This window comes from Haliotis rufescens, unplaced genomic scaffold (assembly GCF_023055435.1).
Source record: "Haliotis rufescens isolate VD_foot unplaced genomic scaffold, xgHalRufe1.0.p SCAF_4, whole genome shotgun sequence".
In the NCBI taxonomy this organism is placed as follows: Eukaryota; Metazoa; Mollusca; class Gastropoda; order Lepetellida; family Haliotidae; genus Haliotis; species Haliotis rufescens.
In genome coordinates, this window is record NW_025964112.1 from 51,443,223 (window position 1) to 51,457,257 (window position 14,035).

Below are 14,035 nucleotides of genomic sequence, written 5' to 3' on the forward strand. Positions count from 1 at the left end.
ACAGTAGTAGTAGTAGTAGTAGTAGTAGTAGTAGCAGCAGCAGTAGTAGTAGTAGTAGTAGTAGTAGTAGTAGTAGTAGTAGTAGTAGTAGTAGTAGTAGTAGTTATTTTAGGTGTGTTGTGTGTGTGTGGTTGTTTGGTGTTTTTGCTTTTTTGCGGGGTGGGGGGTGCGTAATCTGGGCCAATTCACTTTTGTGTGTGTGTGTGGGGGGGGGGGGGGGGGGGGGTCAAGACGGGGATGGGTAGTGTGCGGTCCCTGTCTAGAAGATCTGGCGTGACATACACATCCATTTTTTATGGAAGACACTCTCGACCTCTGTGCAGCTTTAACAGCAGCAAAAATACATATTAGCCTCAAGCACAATGCTCAATCAATATTGTATCTAATGTTCTCGGTGAGAGTCTCTTAAAAGATTGAAGTGTATGCCTGTCGAACCAATGGTTTATAGAGTTTTCCTCCGCTATTCCAACAGACCACTCTTGTCTATTGACTTTTTAAGTTTGAGTGACACTTCAAATCGAATCTTCCAAAATTTACTTAAAAAGTGAAGCGTTCCTTCCAAATCAATATCTCTTCGAAGCCAGAAGATATATCACATTTGAGGTCAATAGCAAAAAAAGAAATGAATCTACTGTCAGTAGAAACCGAGTTTATGTTTTAGTGTTCAAATACCAATTGTTGTAGGGTTATCCATTGAATGACAGGAGACAGTCTATTCGAACTGGTGATTCTGACAAACATAGAGACAAAGCGATACGTCACGTCATATTTTCCTACAAAGCTAACTCTTAATTGAAATTCAGGACTATCTTAAAAGGTCAAAGGGGGTTGTCTTGAACTGAAGTAATACGTTTGGAAAAAGATGTGGACTCTCTCTACGCAAACTGGAATTTTAACAACATTCATCTCCGCCTTCTTGTAACAGGAAGACGCCACTAGATTTGTACTTCATGGCGGGTTTGATGTGTACTTGGGAATCGCCCATTTAATACCAAGTGTAGGGATGGATTTTTGTTTGAGACAGAATATAGACTCATCGATTTGTCACATAAACAAATCTAAAACGAGAGAAAGAAAGCATTACGTGCTAACTTGGAGCACAGGGTGTTCGTCTGAATTTTCATTCAGAACCACTCGCTCCTTTCCGTAACCTCCAAGAAGACTTATCCTGGAACGACCCGAACGAGGCTATTGGTAGAATTCACTAATTGTAAAGCATTGAATTGACAGGTCTGTTGTGGCTCTAGGGTAAAAAACAATAATATTGATGGTCCACTTTTCTTCCAAATGGCTGTAGAACATTTGCGGGAACAATTCATGTTTGTGTGCTTGGGATCAGAAGTAGATGAACAATGTCTAACTATTGATTTTCAATATAAACATCAGCCATGCGATATATATTTTTTTAATATCTTCCAAGAGTATCCGCCATTTTAAGACGATTTGATCACGTGATTCGTTATATGGAATCAGTGTTGGCTTTGAAGTCACCCACGATTCCGACTTTACTGACACTACCCCTCTCTCTTGAAGCACTCAGATTATCGCTGTTTCCGTCATTCATTTCTTTCTACATGGAACGAGTACGGCTGTGCAGTGCCAGGCAACAAACAAACACTTATGCAAATTGGTGACTGGAAGGGAAGGACATGCTTACCCTTTTCGCCAACACCTGATGTCATCGCTGATTATCAGTGATCCATTCATATCATTTTCACTTCTATTTTGCCTTTTACGCCAAATAGAATCTATTTCGGCGGATAACCGAGGATTGACGTTTTGTATTTCAGATTTGTTTCTGGAACATTGCCAGAAACGGCATCAACTGCTATTCACTGTACGGGAACACGGCCTCTATACCCCCTGCTGCAACTTAAGACGACGTAAACAAGGTTGGGATTTCACTGCGAAAATGAGGAAGTCAACACGAAAAGTACACCATTCGGCCATTAGCGACATGAAGACATCATTCTGAAGCCATTGTGTCCCATGCACCGTAGCCACCAAAGTCTTCAATTACAAATCGTTATTTAATCCATGTTACATTGGATGCCGATAAACGTCCAACAGAAGGCCGCAGCCGGTTTTACAACCAGTTTGTGATACCATGCATCTGAGCGTTTATTTCAAAAACATAAAAGTGCCAACGAACAGAGTGATATCAAACTCATGAAAGGCACTTAGAAGTGATACACATAAGGAAGAGAGTTATTGGCTTGTCAACTTCTTTATTATGAGGAACACAACGTTTCGGAGTATATGCTTACTCCTTCATCATGGGAATGAATGCTATGAGGCAGAGAGAATATATATGTACATGTGAGAACAGCAAAAGTAATAAGATAACAAAAAGGTGGAAATAAACAAGGGAAGCCAACAGATGCGCTGGTGGATCCCCTGCAACTGTGGCCACCAGTACATTGGTGAAACTCTCAGACCCCTCAACACCAGACTCAAAGAACATCAGACCTCTGTCAACAAACTAGAACTATTTCCGAAGACATTCTCAAGAACCACAACCGTAACATCATGTGGGAAGCCATTAAAGTCCTGTCTACCAACACCAACAACTGGCGAAAAAGAAACTACAAGAAGCCATTGACATCAGGAGACACCAGCCAGCCATGACCCGTGACCAGGGAACCTATCTGCCCAGTGCTTGGGACTTATTGCTTTGACTTACTTACTTACTTACTTTGGAGATTTAACGTGCGCTTTCCGACTGATGCGTATTTCGCACACGGGCCCGGCCAGGCCATTTAATGTGTTTCCGAAAGGGGCGAAAGTGGTCTGTGCAACCCAAGAGGGGGGTTTTAGGGGTTGCTTATATAGAATTTGGGAATTTTGAGATTTGGAATAGATGCCGATGGGATTGGAGAGGAGGACTTAGGGAGCTGGGTATGGTGGATGTTTGTTTGTTTATGTGATTTTGATTTGGTAGGTTATTGTGTTTTTAGATGCGTTTTATTAGTTCCGTTTTTATTAAGAATACGCCTAAGGCCTTGGAGTTTTCTAGTTTATTTTGTGGGTTTAGTATTGCTTCTAGAGTTAGAGCCTTGTTTAAATTGAGGGTGGTTTGTAATGCGGTTCGATGTCTTGGTAGTGTGTGCAGTGGATGAGTGCGTGTTCTGGGGTTTCTGGTTTTTTATTGCTTTGATCTTTGTCACTGCTAATTATCTAGATGGCTTCCATTTGCCCATTGCTATTTCCATTCTTTTACCCATCAGTGCTAATTACCCCCGGCCTCCCGTTTGCCCATTGTCCATTGCCAATTACCAATCAGGAATATTTAAATCCTGGCTTCCAGTTATCCATAACTGTCGGCGCTAATTACTGTGAACTTTTGACTTCTACTGCAATTGCTAATCACCTATCAGCGCCAATTATTTGTTGGCTTCCCTTGTTAAGTTTTAACTTTTTGTTATCTTATTACTTTTTTTTGGTTCTTACATGTACATACATATGCTCTCTGCCTCATAGCATTCATTCACCTGATGGAGGAGTAAGCATATACTCCGAAACGTTGTGTTCCTAAAAAAAAATTGACATCCATAAATTCTCTTCCTTGAGTTTAAACTCACCTGTCAGGCAACAAACATACTTCTCCGGTGTTGACGTTTTAAATTTCAAACTCATTTCTGGTGTGTCCAGTCCTGATACAGTTTGAATATTGCTTAAGGAGGCTTAAAACCCTTCTCACTCATAACACTATTACGGATGACGCTATTGCCAAACAGTGCAACAAAAGAGAATGCGTTCATCCGAAACACCTATATAAACCCTGTACTGACATCCTAACGCTGGTTTGTTTGTCCAGATTTTTAACCCCTCACTCAGTCAAATTCATGTTATATGACAGCGGTCTGTAGCGAGTCTGAACCAGGCAATCCAGTGGTTGACATCCTGATCGATCTTCGCACTTGGAATAAGATGACGTGCATCAACCAAGTCAGCGCGCCTGATCACTCGATCCAGTTAGTCGCCTCTTGTGACACGCATGGGTTGCTGAAGACCAATTCTAACGGAGATCTTCACGGGGAACATCTTAATATCTGAAGGAAGTCAAAACTTGTTATTGTAAAGATGGTGAACCTTCTGGTCTTTAAACAAATATCGAATTCATTGTTTTTCATGTATAATTTTATCCACTTAGAAAGCTCATCTCTAAGTAAACCATCCCTAACCCATTACCTGAATAATGGCGTGACCTAACACACCGTCTGGCGTTCCGCTAGAGGTCGCTGCTTTCACACCCAGACGATAGGTCTAATCTGTCTGTGTGAAATTGGAGGCAGGGGTGTGAGACAATCAAACGGGAATCAAACATTTTGGTTGACAGCCAAGGGATGTCGGGAACAGGTGCCATCACTTTAGTGACATATGAATTATTAAAGGAAACGTGCTTGAGAAGTCAAGCCCCTTTTACAACGAGATCGCAGGAGCTGAGACAATCGTAGCGTTGATATCGCTTTGGACACTCGCACCTACGATGACAGCAATTCCCGATATCTCAATCCAAATTCCCTCCGTCTTCTATTTAGCATTACATTTCATATGTGTTTGTTTGTTTTTTTATGCCGCACTCAGCAATATGCCAGCTATATGACGACGGTCTGTAAATTAACAATTTATTCTGGCCAAGACAATCCAGTGATTGATATTGTGAACAACGGTCCGCGCCGTCGGGGTCCATCCATAAGGCGCAGATGCCATTCACCAAGTGAATGCTCATAGCGATAGTCCAGTGATTGGTATCATGAGCATCGATCCACGCAATTGGGATACGATGACATGCATCAACCAAGTCAGCGAGCCTGACCACATGATCCCGTCAGTCGCCTCTTGCGACAAACAGTCTCCTTTTACAGCAAGCATGAAGACCTATTCTAACCCGGATCTTCACGGGTCAGGTCTTAAGTGAGTAGGGGTGGTTGTGTAGCCTAGTGGTTAAAGCGTTCGCTCGTCACGCCGAAGACCTGGGTTCAATTCCCCACATGGGTAGAATATGTGGAGCCTATTTCTGGTGTCCCCCGTCGTGATATTGCTGGAATGTTGCTGAAAGCGGCGTAAAACTATAATCACTCACTCACTCATAAGTGCGTGGAATTATACGCCGATATATACCATTATTCCGGAATTTCACGGGCCGCACCAGAAGGGGCCACCAGAATTAGGCTTCACACATAGTACCAATCGAACCCTTTTGTTCAGTGTGATGATAACGTGTTTTTTTTACACCAGACTACCCAAACACGCCATACATCCCCTAGATGCCCCCAACTGTTCAATGTGTTTTTGTCAAAAGATTCAAAGCCATTGGGATTTCGATCTCTCCAGTGTTTTTCTCAAAGATTGACTCGTCTGATGCCGGCTCCAGTCTTTGGTTAGGTTGTGTAATCAGTTGCCCGTGTGAAACTGGGGGCTGTCCCTTATTTATTAGGTAAGCACTTATTGTCGGATAGAAACTTAATTAAGAGTTTGGCTGTGAAAAAAATCTGACAAGTCTTCCTAACCAAGGCTTCCTGGTCTATATTTCTTCCCGCAGTTAAAGGGGCGCTACGCAATTTCAGTTGGCATGCTTTGTAAGTTTAAAATTATTCATCGTTTTAAAACCAGTTTGTTAAATCAATCAATATCAATCCAACAATAAATAACATTATAATTTAATTATGTAGATACAGTAGAGATAAGTTATACTGTAAACGTCACACCTTCAAGTAATCATAACGAGGATGCATACCTTCATCTTGACATCATCCTCGATAATCCGGGGTATTATTTGTCCAGTCTATTGCCCATTCGACACCCATTAGTTTCGAACCGTAGTTCACACACGTCGTTAAAGATAGACGTTCAACCAGATTACACCCAAGAGCGGGAGAATTCTTGTGCCGAGTGATAAGAGAGATGCGGGCGACGTCACTTCCGAAATGAGGCTATGGGGGCGAATGGGTCTAGGGTATTTATCAATATAAGATAGCTACGCGATAAATCACAAAGAACAATAAAGAACGAAGCGTGGTTTATTTCACGATAAAACATTGTTCTATCATGACGTCATTTCTGGAGATTCGAACATGCGCTCGAAACTTGATGACGTCGTAAATAGGACGACGTTATTTTTGAGAGGGAAGCATTGAGTGAGTTGTTCCTCACAGATGTAGCTGGGCAACGTAGAAAAACGCGATGGTCGAACGATCGCATCCAAAACTGGAAGCGATATGACAATTGGCATTGGCAGAAAATCGACAGGTAATCGAAGTGAGAAAATGCGGGAAATACCCACCTTTTCAAAAGATAGACTTGTCCTACATTGACTATGTCGGATTCTATTTAGGGAGTTATCATTATTAAACTACGGGTATATATGTTTAAAGCTTGTATATTTCATTACCGCCCTGTATATAATGTTGATATATCATATAAGAAATAAACAACTCGTGTTCGTTGTTTATCGTACAATAAAACACTGCAGGGAGAATAAACCATGCTTTACGAACACAAGTGATTTATTCTCCTTGCAGTGTTTTATTGTACGATAAACAACGAACACGAGTACTGTTTATCTTACAATAAAACGCTGCAGGGAGAATAAACCATTGTTTATTCTCCCTACAGTGTTTTATTGTTCGATAAACAACTCCTACTTGTTTATGTCATAATTATAGAATGGAGATAGAATAAAGTGGATTATCGAGGATGTGGCTCATCTGCAGTCGCGGAATTGCAGCAGTATCTGTGTCGCATCTCACATTGTCCACTCAGTGAATGAAAAGAGAAATGAACTATCGATCATCAATATGTGGTAAATACCGACACTATGTGTGTAACTATTTATAGGGACCAGGCATGCACATAAGACAATAATACTTCTTCATACATCTCCTTTCGAGTAAACAGTGATTCATCTGTTCTCTTGGCACTGTAGTTCCATGTCCCGTGGGTAAAACGGAATCACAACTGTAGGTGTTATATTAATTTTAATTCACGTCTTGTGCTTATGTTCCTGTAATACTATCGTCAGTATGGACCAATGTCTGTCTGTGTGTCACGTTCACTCAATCTGGCCCCCATCTTCTGGATTCCCCTGTGGGTTTTCTCTCCTCATTCCTAAACAACATACTTGCATCTCCGCCCACACCTCGCACGTGCTATACGTGCAATCGGTATGCAATAACATGCGCTATATAGGATGGTTTACTTTCGAGTGGATCACAATTCGCTGTGGAGAGTTACGTCCCTTAGCTGTGCCAGTAACCTATGTTCCTGGGTTCGAATCCCAGATACGCCCTGATTATATTGCTTGGTTATCCAGCACCATACCATGCTCGTGAGTTTTACGTGAATGTCATCGGCCTGACACACTGTGGTGAAACTGAAATACTGTTCAAAGCGGCGTTAAACCAAACTCACTCACTTACACACATATAATTCGCTGTGCAGAAACCTATGATCGTGGGTTCGCCCCAATTATGTTTCTATGCCTGTCAGCACCATACCCGTGATCGTGGGTTTCACCAAACGTAAACGTCTACAACATGCTGGTTTTGGTTTGTTTGTTTAACGCCACACTCAGCAATATTCCAGCAATATGACGACAGTCTGTAAATAATCGAGTCTGAACCAGACAATCCAGTGATTGACATCATGAACATCGATCCACGCAATTGGTATACGATGACATGCATCAACAAAGTCAGCGAGCCTGACAACCCGATCCCTTTAGTCGCCTCATATCAGCGACGTCTTTCCCTAAATTTAAATTGAGATAATGTGCAAAGTTTAAGTGAGTAAAAAAACAAATTATTACGACACTCGTCCACATAATCATATACCGTTAGATATATGTTTGCTTTCTTAAGGAGATAAACAGTCGAGGAAACGGTTGAGCATTGTCTTCACATAAGCTACTGCATCCACTTTCTCCATCACACCAGGTAGGACCATGTGTCTGGTTCAGATTGATCGGCAGTAAACTCGTGTTCTATAACTTCCTCAGGTAAATATTGGAAGTGTAGGCTCAGGGTGTTGACCTATATACGATAGATACTAATGAACGTTGCTATAGTTACTGTATTATGCGATGTTTGATGCCTACATATTTATTCTGAACAAACTGTTAAGATATTCTAGAACGTCTTTAACATTATAGATGCATGGATCATTGCTTTTCATTGGATTTTTTTAACATTAAATATTTACTGGATCCTTTCACAGAACATGCTATTGGTTTCCTCAAGATCAAAGAGGGCTGTCGGATAAAAGCGCGTCTTGAACAAACATAACTTTGTAAAATTTTAATTTCCTTACTTCTGAATAACGAAGCCACACTTTGAGCGTGTAAGTGAGTATGGTTTTACGCCGCTTTTAGCAATATTCCAGCAATATCACGGCGGGAGACATCAGAAATGGGCTTCACACATTGTATCCATGTGGGGAATCGAATCCTGGCCTTCGGCGTGACGAGCGACCGCTTTAACCACCGCCATTGTTACTTAGAAGTAAAATACCGGCCACCCATGTCGATGTAGCCGTCTATGCATAACCCGTGTTGGATCCATGCAGCTTTCATGTTAAGTTAAAAATCAAGACAAAATCAAGACAAAAGTATGTATCATTCCACCTAGTCCAGGCATAATACGTACATGATCAGTACGGGTATAGTGGATGCATAAATATTGCAGGCATAGTCCAAAAACAGTGCAGGCATAGTCCACACATAAATATTGCAGGCATATTCCGACAACAGTACGGGTATAGTCCACACATAAATATCTAACCCTTTCAACCAACAAGCCAGTGTCCCTGGTGTCGGATCTTGACTCGGGGCTGTCAGACGCCTCCAGCATGACACCAACCCCCGTCAACCAAATAGCCAGTGTCTATGATGTCGGGTCTTGGCTAGGGGCTTCAAGAAAAGTACTTTCAACCCTTTTGCCTTACCCCTGCAACAAACTAGCTGGTGTTCCTGGTATCGGCTCTTGGCTCGGGCTGTCAGACGCTTCGAGCTCCTTCGACTCCTACCCCCTTCAGCCAAGTAACCATGATGTCGGGAATTGGCTCGGGACTGCACGGAAGGCACTTGTCAGACACTTTTTACCCCTTTTACTTATCCATATCAGCCAACTAGCCGGTTTTGATGGTGCCGGACCTTGACTCGGGGCTGTCAAACTCTTCCAGTATGACTCCTACCCCCGTCAACCAACTAGCCGGTGTTTCTGGTTTCGGGTCTTGGCTGGGGGATGCAAGAAAGGTACTTGTCAGACACTTTCAGCCAAATATGAATCGTTCCCGGTGTCGGTCTTGGCTCGGGGCTGCAAGGAAGGCACTTGTCAAACTCTGGAAGCATGATCTTTACCCCTTTCTACCAATAAGCCAGTGTCCCTGGTGTCGGATCTTGACCCGGGGCTGTCAGACGCTTCCAGCATGACTCCAACCCCCGTCAACCAAATAGCCAGTGTCTATGGTGTCGGGTCTTGGCTAGGGTCTTCAAGAAAAGTACTTGTCAGACTCTTTCAACCCTTTTTCCTTACCCCTGCAACCAACTAGCCGGTGTTCCTGGTATCGGATCTTTCCTCGGGGCTGCAAGGAAGGTACTTGTCAGACTCTAGAATCATGACTCCTACCCCTTTCAGACAGATAGGTAGTGTTCCTAGTGTCGGATCTCAGCTCGGGGCTTCATGGAAGGTACTTAAACGGCGTCGATAGAAAATGTTGTTGATTTTATTGAGCTTTTACAAGAGATAAACAGTCTGCGTTCATGGCAAGTCTTCTGACATTGAAAGTAACAGTCTTCGGCTCATCGCCAGCATGGTGGGCGTCACATTAGTTAGTGATGAGACATCCATGAGGGAACTGATTTATATATAAACGTCTCATCAACATCTACTGTCTGAGTCTGGAAACTGATTTATATATAACCGTTGGATGAAAACCCTCTGTCTGAGTTTTTCATTCACTATTGTAGACATAAACTGACATCGGGTTTGGCGATCACAAGTCTGGTGTTTTCGTTTAATTATTTCTCCATTACACGGCCAACAATTTAGTGTGTTACACTGTTGGAAAACACAATAACAGTCTGTACGTAACAACACGGAAATGGGTGTTAAGATTCCCCCTATCCTAAAACCGAGTGTTTAAAAAGCGCTCTCAAAAGTATTCATTACAGTTTTGAGGATGTAACTGCGTTTCTTTTGTTTGTTGTTCAACGCCACACTCAGCAATATTCCAGCTACATGGTGGCGGTCTGTAAATAAATGAGTTTGGTCCAGACAATCGTACTTTGTGCCCGAGAAATTTATTTTGAACTAACGATTTTCTACGTTCACATGGGGCACGGGTGGCCCAGTCGTCTAAGGCCCCGTGTTCGCTGCGCAGGGTTGTGTCCCCTAGGCACGCCAGTAATCTGTGATTGTAAGTTCGAGTCCATGTTGGCTTAGTATTTTCTAGGTTTGTCAGCACCATACCTGTGATCATGGGTTTCGCCAAAGTGGTAATCGACTTAGAGCTACATCCCATCCTACCAAATACACTTATTCACTCACAAGTCTACGATTGTCTTACATACATCGGATTGTTATGTAAATTTAAAACTATGTATGCTAATTTTAACAGTTTTAACAATAATCTATTGGCCTTTATCCCCGTTAGGTTACTGTTATTAGTAGGGAACGTGGACGCTTGGTGCTCTAAAACCCACAGAAAAAGGGAAACGATGTATTTCACCGTACTGCTTCAGCTCATGCTGGTAGCTTGTGGTCAATTCGCTGTGCAGAGTTGCGTCCCTTGGGCACGCCAGAAACCTATGATTGTGGGTTTCAATCCCGGGGGGTGGGGGGGGGGGGGGTATCCCCGCCGTAATATGGCTGATATATTGTTGAAAGTGGCGCAATACCATTCACTCACGCACTCATTCATTTTCGATCATCAAGTTTCACAGTTTCAGAATAGCCAACGAGAAAATTTCTACACCATGAACGTTCAGCTAATAAAATCCCGTACTTTTGACAACAAAATGTACCATAAGGAGTTAACAGTGAGTGAGTTGGGTTTAAGGCTGCTTTTAACAGTATTCCAGTTATATCACGGCGTGTCAGATTAATCTTGGAGGAAAGCCCGATGCAGGTCTCAGACGTTTACCACTTCGGTGTCACCCACGAGCACGGGTATAGTGCTGTCAAACCTAGAAACATAATCGGGGCGATCCGGGATTCGAACCCACAATCGTAGGTGTTTGGCGTGCCCAAGGGACGCAACTCTGCACAGAGAATTGCAGCGCCTTAGACGACTGGGCTACCCGTGCCCCCTTGAGGAGTAAACAAGTTACAAAGTCAACTTGTGTTTGTAACATGTAGATCATGTAAGATAGATCTGATATTGTCACACAAGCATATTCCATCGTAAATGGATCTCTGCAACCTGTGACCACCCAGTGATCAGTTCGTTCTATATGTGTCAATAGGCGGGTGTATGATATTGTACGAGCTGAACATATTTGTACACCTTTCGGTCTTGTGGTGCACTAGCCCATTCAGCTCCTAAAACACAGTACACACCTTAGGTGACTCATGTAAATCATATTGTTATCAGTCTGAGACGTCATGAACAATGGGTGAATGTGACGCCATGAATCGCTTCAACTGACCAATTAGCATTAGCTAAAATGCACATACGAAAATATATCAGAAAGTTATTACACTCGAACTTTCAACCCTCGTTGGCCATACGCTTTAACATTCACTCCCCGGGACAGATAACACGTATTTCATCGTGCCTCCTTGGCTATTCAATGTTCAGCGTCCCCCTACTTTGTGTGTTCAATATAGTTTCAATGTTCAGGGTCCCCCTACTTTGTGTGTTCAATATAGTTTCAATGTTCAGCGTCCCCTTACAGTGTGTGTTCAATATAGTTTCAATGTTCAGCGTCCCCTTACAGTGTGTGTTCAATATAGTTTCAATGTTCAGCGTCCCCTTACAGTGTGTGTTCAATATAGTTTCAATGTTCAGGGTCCCCCTACTTTGTGTGTTCAATATAGTTTCAATGTTCAGCGTCCCCTTACAATGTGTGTTCAATATAGTTTCAATGTTCAGCGTCCCCTTACAGTGTGTGTTCAATATAGTTTCGATGTTCAGCGTCCCCTTACAGTGTGTGTTCAATATAGTTTCAATGTTCAGGGTCCCCCTACTTTGTGTGTTCAATATAGTTTCAATGTTCAGCGTCCCCTTACAGTGTGTTCAATATAGTTTCAATGTTCAGCGTCCCCTTATTATGTGTGTTCGAAATAGTTTCAATGTTCAGCATCCCCTTACAGTGTGTGTTCAACATAGTTTCAATGTTCAGCGTCCCCTTACAGTGTGTGTTCAATATAGTTTCAATGTTCAGCGTCCCCCTACTTTGTGTGTTCAATATAGTTTCAATGTTCAGCGTCCCCCTACTTTGTGTGTTCAATATAGTTTCAATGTTCAGCGTCCCCTTATTATGTGTGTTCAATATAGTTTCAATGTTCAGCATCCCCTTACAGTGTGTGTTCAATATAGTTTCACTGTTCAGCGTCCCCCTTCTTTGTGTGTTCAACATAGTTTCAATGTTCAGCGTCCCCCTACTTTGTGTGTTCAATATCGTTTCAATGTTCAGCGTCCCCCTACTTTGTGTGTTCAACATAGTTTCAATGTTCAGCATCCCCTTACAGTGTGTGTTCAATATAGTTTCACTGTTCAGCGTCCCCCTTCTTTGTGTGTTCAACATAGTTTCAATGTTCAGCGTCCCCCTACTTTGTGTGTTCAATATCGTTTCAATGTTCAGCGTCCCCCTACTTTGTGTGTTCAACATAGTTTCAATGTTCAGCGTCCCCCTTCTTTGTGTGTTCAACATAGTTTCAATGTTCAGCGTCCCCCTACTTTGTGTGTTCAATATAGTTTCAATGTTCAGCGTCCCCTTACAGTGTGTGTTCAATATAGTTTCAATGTTCAGCATCCCCTTACAGTGTGTGTTCAATATAGTTTCAATGTTCAGCGTCCCCCTACTTTGTGTGTTCAATATAGTTTCAATGTTCAGCGTCCCCCTACTTTGTGTGTTCAATATAGTTTCAATGTTCAGCGTCCCCTTATTATGTGTGTTCAATATAGTTTCAATGTTCAGCGTCCCCCTACTTTGTGTGTTCAATATAGTTTCAATGTTCAGCGTCCCCCTACTTTGTGTGTTCAATATAGTTTCAATGTTCAGCGTCCCCCTACTTTGTGTGTTCAATATAGTTTCAATGTTCAGCGTCCCCTTATTATGTGTGTTCAATATAGTTTCAATGTTCAGCATCCCCTTACAGTGTGTGTTCAATATAGTTTCACTGTTCAGCGTCCCCCTACTTTGTGTGTTCAACATAGTTTCAATGTTCAGCGTCCCCCTTCTTTGTGTGTTCAACATAGTTTCAATGTTCAGCGTCCCCCTACTTTGTGTGTTCAATATAGTTTCAATGTTCAGCATCCCCTTACAGTGTGTGTTCAATATAGTTTCACTGTTCAGCGTCCCCTTACAGTGTGTGTTCAATATAGTTTCAATGTTCAGCGTCCCCCTACTTTGTGTGTTCAACATAGTTTCAATGTTCAGCGTCTTCTTACTTTGTGTGTTCAATATAGTTTCAATGTTCAGCGTCCCCCTACTTTGTGTGTTCAATATAGTTTTAATGTCCAACGTCCCTTTCAGTGGGCAATAATGCCAGTATAGTTTCAATCACGTATCGAACGACACACTTCGCACACTTCCTAATAGCTTTCTTTCCTCCCAGCCCGAGCTAATCTAATTAGGAATGAAATGAAGACATTCTCGCTCTGTAAAGTGGTTGATTTTGTGCATGCATAATGAATGTCATCGCGTTAGATGGCATTACACACGGAGGGGCGTCACGTCTTCTTTTACGACTGCTTCTACTGATTGTATGAATATTTTATCGTGTGTGACAAATAATGTTATTCAATATATTTTTTGTCATTCTTGTTGCATGGTTATAGCACATAATATTATAATACGATTCATCCCAGT